The 7,036-nt window shown below is 48.5% G+C and overlaps 1 long non-coding RNA gene across 2 annotated transcripts; it reads left to right on the plus strand.

Moving 5' to 3' along the window:
• The first annotated feature begins 19 nt into the window (after nt 1-19).
• LOC135450888 (uncharacterized) lies at nt 20-3,591 on the plus strand. 2 transcript variants are annotated; one of them, XR_010441176.1, is made up of 4 exons: nt 20-183; nt 2,128-2,294; nt 2,593-2,781; nt 3,434-3,591. It is a non-coding gene; the product is annotated as an uncharacterized LOC135450888 (long non-coding RNA). The 2 variants fall into 2 exon arrangements; XR_010441177.1 differs by lacking the exon at nt 20-183 and adding an exon at nt 1,075-1,240.
• The last annotated feature ends 3,445 nt before the right edge of the window (nt 3,592-7,036 follow it).

Genomic DNA, 7,036 nt, shown 5'->3' on the forward strand with positions numbered 1-7,036 from the left:
GAGCAGGGATGTGATTAACCTGGCTGCGGCATTCCGGTACAGCGGGTGTCCCTGCGTGCCGCCCGCCCGGGACGGGCGCCCGGGGAGCGGAGGCAGCCGCAGCCCCGCCGTTCGGAGGAGCCGAGCCCGGTCGTCTCGTCGCCTGCCCGGTGGGTGACAGCAAGGACAGTGCGCAGGGCTCCGGTAAGTGCCGCGGGCCCGTGTGCTGTTCCCCGTGCATTCCCACGAGGATGATGAGGCACCTTGTGGGACCCTGCCGGGCCGCAGGTCGGGGGAGCCCGTCCGGGGCGGCGGGAGCGCTGCGGGTGCTCGGCGGCAGCGCCGGCTGCTCTCGCCTCGCCACCGCGCACCTGCCGCTGCGGGCCCGGCACGGGGCCGTGAGGACAGCCCGGCGCTGCCCCCGGCTCTGTGCCCCCGGCGCTGCCCCCGGCCCCGCAGCGGCTCCGCGGGCGGCGGGGGGCCGGGCCGGACTGGCCGGGGGCTGGGAGCAGGCGGGGTGGGCGCTGTGCACGGGGCAGCCTCTCCGCAGAGCGATGCCGTGACCCCGGGGACGGGGCGGTGCCTCGGGTGTCCCGCAGGGGACAGGATGACGCTGCCGGCCGGGCTGCGGAGCCCGGCTCCTCCTGCTCCTCCTCCTCCTCCTGAGGGATGTCCCGCGGCCCTGGCCGTGCCGGCAGAGGGGCTCCTGCCCTCAGCACTGCACACCCTCCTCCCGGCCGCGGCCAGGCCCTGCCCGGGCCTGATAGACAGTTCCGCTTGTAGGGTTTTCCCCCTACTCAATTTCTTGTCTTCATGGTTTTCTTTTCATTCAAGTAAATTGACTTGACGCTTTACTTTGTGGTGGTTTGGGGGTTGGAAAAGGTGTTGGGATGAAAGCTCCAGGAACACTTTGCCCGGAACTTGTGCTTCAGAAAGCGGCAGTGGTTTTGTTCATTACTTGTATGCCTCAAAATTCGGCCAGAAAAAACAACAGCTGAGAGGGAAAACCAGTCCTTCGTGATATGCAACTCTCTGGAGACTGACAATATGTGCCATGTAGTGCCATTTCTGATGAGACAAATTATTTGATTGGTCCATCAAGAATGGGAGACAGACCACCAGCAGGCTTTGATGGCTGCCAGTAATGGTAGTAATGACTTTCCATCCCTGCTGATTTAGCTGAGCCCCAGCTGGTGACCAGGAGGAGCAGGGCTCTAGACTTCAAGCTGTCCACTATGCTGGTTTTCTCTTAGTTTTACAGGTATACTGTAAACTGTGGTACTTTAGTTTTAAAAATGCAAAGTATTTTTTTACACAGGGAATCTGACTGGTACTTTTTTCCCAGGATAACTCTTTACACAGCAGCATTATGATGATGAGGAGGAAAATGTTTGTGATTCAACACCCTGATTAATGAAAATTTTCAAAAAGTTTCAAAAATCTTGAAAAAAAAAAAGCTAACACACTATTGTGTGCATAAATGACCAGCTTTGCTTTTCAGGGATTTATGCAAACACTTGTTTGTTTAATTACATTTAATTTAAGGACATGCACTGAGCATTTTCTTTGATTTATGACATTCAGCAAATGCCACAGGAAAAGTCAATGAATAGTGCCTTTTCTCACTTGGTTTCATGTCTTACCACACATTCACACAACTCTGATGGGAAACTAACTGAACCTACATTTGCTCAAGAAAAGGTCACTTCAAAAGCTTTGAAGAACCTTTTAACAAACCTGTCCTGAATTTCAAGTAGTTGACAACACTTGAGATAGGTTGAGTTTGTTTGGAGTTCAGGTTAGACTGTGACCCTTTCCCTGCACACACTTCCCTGTCTCAAACCATGACCCAGCATTTGCACTCCAGGCTGTGCCTACCTATCCTGGATATACATCAGGAAACAGAAAGAAGTTTGGAGTATCTTCTTTTTTTAGATTTTGTTCAGTGTAATGTACAGTTCCAGAACTTTGTTTGCCTACTGGGAAATAGCCCCTGCTTCATGTCATGAAGAGTACTTCACTGGTTTCTCACTTTTAGTACTGCAGGGAATCACTGAGACCTTGGCTGATGCAGAGCAGGAATTTGATGCTGTTGGCTTACATTGCAGCTATTACAGATTTACTGAGTATATCCTGTCATTTTCACAGGCCTGTGTCTCTCCGGGGAAAGGACTTTCCAGAGAAACAAATCAAGAAAAAATAACTGGCTTAATTTCCCTCCACCCAGCAACAGTTCTTCACAGCTGTACATAGGGACCATGGAGCAGCCAGAGGGGTTGTGTGGGACAGAAGCTCCCTGGGTGCTCCCACTGGCAGTAAGTATCCAGCCCCAAACTGGAGCACACCAGAGGCTTACAACCATGTGGACTCTGGAGAAAAATCTTACTAAATCCAGCATCCAGCCCTATTTCTGTACTGTATTTAATCTCCTCTTTCTCATTCTCTGTCTCTTTTGTGGATCTATTGCTGTGTGTTTCTTCCATCCCTCCTACTCTTTCTTTTCTTTATTGTTGTTCCACCACATCCTTTCCTCTTCTGCTATGTCCTGGTTTTGGCTGGGATAAAGTTAATTTTCTACCTAGTAGCTGGTACATTGCTGTGTTTTGGATTTAGGATGAGAAGACTGTGGATAGCACACTGTTTCAGTAGTTGCTGAGCAGTGCTTGCAATAAGTTGAGGACTTTTCAGCACCCCCCTCCACCCCACCAACGAGGCTGGGAAGCACAAGAAGCTGGAAGACACAGCAGAGGGAGCTGAACCCAACTGGCCAAAGAGACATTCTGTATCATCATATGACACATGGTCAGTATGAAAAGTAGGGAGAAGCTGGCCAGGGGCCCCTGCTTGGGAGCTGGCTGGACACTGGTCAGGGGATGGTGGGGAATTGTGTTGGGCATCATTTGTTTTGTATGTTCCTTTTTACTATTCCTATTCCTTTGCATCCTTTTCTGTTAAGTGTCTCTGTGTGAGCCCCGGGCTGTGCTGGTGCTCCCCACCCCCCCCAGCCCGCCGCAGCCCGTGAGCGGCTCTGTGGTGCTCAGCTGCCTGCCGGGTGAAACCACGACAGTGTTTACCTACCTTGGGCTGGGCCTCTCCCGCAGCCTCTGCCAGGCCGCCGGTTCCTGCTGCACTAAATCAGTCCTCCCTGACTCAATGGCTCCTCTCAGTCACTCACAGGAGGTGCAAATCCAGTGGGGCAAATCAAGCATAGCTATGCACAGGCAGAGCGGCCAAGTAGCCAGGAGGCTTCGGCAGCTAAAATTCTAGTGGGTTCAGAAGTTTTTCCTTGCTTTGATTTGCTCAGAGTTTATGCTGAATTCTTTTGAGTATGGCATTTCCTATTTGTTTTCTTCCTCTTCCCTACTGCCCTCCCTTCAGCTAAGCTCATGCCTGTCAGTTTTTGTACAGTCTGTGCCTTGCTTGTGGTTTCTAATATGTGGGGTTTGCTTTGCAGTATTTGTGCAGGCAGACACACTGTGCTTTGTAAGTTGCTGCATTTTCCCCTGGCTGCTGTCAAGGTGTTGTGGAGGTTCCCATTGTGTGGAAGTGCAAGGGGGACTTGTGAGCCTCCTCATCCAGCAGGGAAACAGAGAAGAAAAATCTGATGTCATATTCAGTTGTGCTTATTTCTGCTTTGGTGTGTGAACTGCATGGCCATACTTGCAGCTTAGATGGATACATGGATACCTGCAACTTACGTGGACATGAGGGACACAGCAATGTGACAGAGGCAGGAAGCATCCCTGCTGACAGTCAGGGTTGGCATGCTCCTATTGAATGCCTGTTAGGCTGTGTGTCTGTACTGCATGGTTTCCTCACACCAAGCTGGATGCAGAAACGTGCAGCAGTTACAGCCAGCTCCTACTTAGTTCCTCCCCAGTCAGAGACTCAAAACACCTTTGTCATGGTCATTCAAGGATCTGGCATTAACTTCAGCACCGGTGACTACCATTACCTCAGTGAGATGAATAAATTACTTACACATGTTCATCTATTATCAAGCAGCTGTACTTCAACACTAGGCTACATCCAGAAGGTGCAGTTTGCATCAAGCACCTCCCTATAGCTGAAGTTTGCAATGCTGAGACTATTGTGGGCTGTGTCTCTCCATGCCACAAAATGAAAATCATCAGGTGGTCCTAGCTACCCCTGCTGCACATGTATTAGTTATGTCTATTGCTTTCATGCCATGCAGTCATGAAGCTTGCAGAAGGTAGCAATATAGCCTGCAATCTCTATAAATTCCAGAAAAGAATTCACAGCTGTGGCTCATGACTCACATGAAGGAGGCTGAGGTGTCAGGGATACACAGGTTCTTTCCCAGCATCTGTTGAGACAAAGGTCTCAGGCAGAGATCTCACTGCAGAGAATTCATCATCCCAAGTGACCTCAGTGAAAACATCTTAACTTTAAGCTTTGGTCTTCAGAGTGCAGGATTTCTCAGTGGAGCTGTGCATGTGCACTGACATCAGCTAAGACAAAATAACCAAACTCAGAAGAAAGTTGCTCATGATCTCAAGGAGTTACTGGAGCCAGCTGAACCTGAGACTGCAGTCAATTGGGCTGTGCCTGAGAAATCCTTGATCAAAGCACACTTCCAGGCTGTGACCTGTAATGGCTGTCAACTGCAGTCTGCCTTAGTCTACAGCCTAACTGCACCTTGGAGACATCCAGCTCCTGCTTGTGTCTGCCTTGTAGGATTGTCTGCTCAGAACATACACTCTCTGGTAGGTTCAGGTTTGTTTCTTTTCCTTGTCTACATCTGAGATATATCACAAACTCTTCTTTTCCCAAAGGTGCTTTTTTTCATTATAATTAATAATCAGAACTATATTTCCTTAAGGATAGTCTGTGTTAAGAGTATGGGAACCCCTTGCCTTCCTGCTGATGCTTTCCCTCCCTCCCTGCCTCCCTCCCTGCTGGTTATGACCTGACAGAATAGTTCTCTACCACTGGTTTGTGGGCATTCAAAGGAGTTGCCTAGCCTTTAATTTTATTAACAAGTTGTTGTAGATGTTTTCTTGAAAAATTAAGGAAGTATTGATTAATTATTTTTTTCTTTGCACACAAATGGGAGGAGATGCCTGCTCTGGCAGGATGCTGAACATGCTCTGCCACACAGTGCTTTCTGTCACTTACTGCACTTTCCAGGCTAGCTGCTGGAAATGTCACTGGATTAATTTCAGAATCCCCTAAGGTGCCTGTTGGCTTTGTCCAAAATCATTACTCATTCTCTGCTATGTACTCATTTTCTGTTACTAAAGCACAGTGAGACCTTAGCTGTTCTTGCTGCATTACTGTTCATTTCTATTCTGCTCCATCTGGACTCCTACCCTTTTCCCCCCAGTATGTTATGTGAGCACCTAGCAGTGGCAGCTCGCTGTGTTCTTCTCTTGGGCATGCTTACTTCATGAGCTAAGTGGTGCAAGGAAGCCAGGCACACTCCTCCAGGGACACTCCACTGCTGGAAATGAGTTACTCCTGCCTCTTGCTTCTAGTCTGTGATAGTGCAGTGGAAAAATCAATAGCAGACAAATAATTAGACGCGATGTCATCCTTGCAGATAGGGAGGACTCGCAGGCAGACAGCAGATCATGCATGTGCCTTAAGAATGCTTGTGGAAATGGAGTTATGATCCAAGAATGTGCAAATAGCTGCCCATCCCAGTGCTGCATGCCTGTGATGGGGAAGAAGTGCTAAACCATCTCTAGACTTGACTAGCATACAAACACAAAAGATTTATCTTGCATGGGGAGCTGGTTGGGGTGATTTTTCTAGGTGAGCAAAGGAGAAAATATATGAATGGAATCTTTCTTTACCTTCTCTGCTGGGGGCTAAAATAAAACTGGAGGGAGCCAGTGGTGATGGCTGCTCTGAGGAAGGGTGCACACATGGGCTCCATCCAGCAGCTGTGTGCAGAGCCTCAGGGAGAAGGCCACCTCTCTGAGCCAGCCAGGAAGCCAGGCTCCTGCCCACTGCTTTCCCAGCCACCAGTGTGCTCAGGAAGTAGGAGGTTAGCAGAGGCTATCAGCAGACTGCTTTGGTGCAGAGACTTTTTAATGACTGCATTAACATCACTTTTCCTGTTGTTGTATGTAAGTTATGGCTCCTAGTGTCACTGTTGAGATGAAACCAGAAGCTCTTGTGCATGGAGCAAGCATTAAAAGCTAGCTGAAAAGCTAATTGTAAAAGAAAGTTAGTGCTGACCGCCAGCTATTTGCTTTCAGATGAGTTTGCTTTTGTCTTTTAATTCTTTTAATACTTTGCATCCATCTCCATGTTTTTGTACACACTCAACCACGAGTTTGCCACTGTCCTCTCTCACTGCCTAACCTGGAGTCTGCTTCTATTAGCCCCCCTCCATGAGCTCAGATCTGAGACTTACAGGAAAATTTAGGATCAGAGCAGAAAAGGGTGGATAGGATGAGTCTTTCAGGTGAGCAGTGTGTGATAACATGATAATGTTTGTAACTGGCTGTGAGAGGAGAGCCTCTGGTTCCAAGGATGTACCCGTGCAGCCTTTAACAGTGCCATGTCAAAATAAAAATCATTGACTAAAATTGTGCCTTGCTTGTGCTGCTAAAAACACTTCTAGATTATATACACTGCAAACAGTAAATATTTAATGTACAGGTTTACTTTTCCTGGTTTATAGAAAGCTCAGTGGGCCTGACAGAGCAGCTAGACAGATGTGTTTATAGCGTGCTCCCCGGGCAGGTACAATGCTGCAGTGTTTGGCTGTGAGCTCTGCAGGGACATGCTTAAAAAAATAAAAGTGTTCCATTTACATTGGGGGGAAAAAAATCCTGAGAATGTTTCTATTAATATTAGCTGGTGTAAAATCCCAAACTCCACATTTCAGGCCTTACATACTTCAAAAATAGAGGACAGGATGGTAGGGATGTGCAGTAAGAAGTGTTTCCTCTCTTATGTAGCAGGGAAAGGGACAGTCATGGGCAGTTCTTCTGGCAGGAGAGGACAGTTGCTGCTGACATGCCCCTGATGAAGGTGGGGAGTGCAATGAAGGGTTCAGGAGTGAGCAGAGCAGAGCAGCAAA

The sequence above is a fragment of the Zonotrichia leucophrys genome, chromosome 8 (assembly GCF_028769735.1).
Source record: "Zonotrichia leucophrys gambelii isolate GWCS_2022_RI chromosome 8, RI_Zleu_2.0, whole genome shotgun sequence".
Taxonomy (NCBI): domain Eukaryota; kingdom Metazoa; phylum Chordata; class Aves; order Passeriformes; family Passerellidae; genus Zonotrichia; species Zonotrichia leucophrys.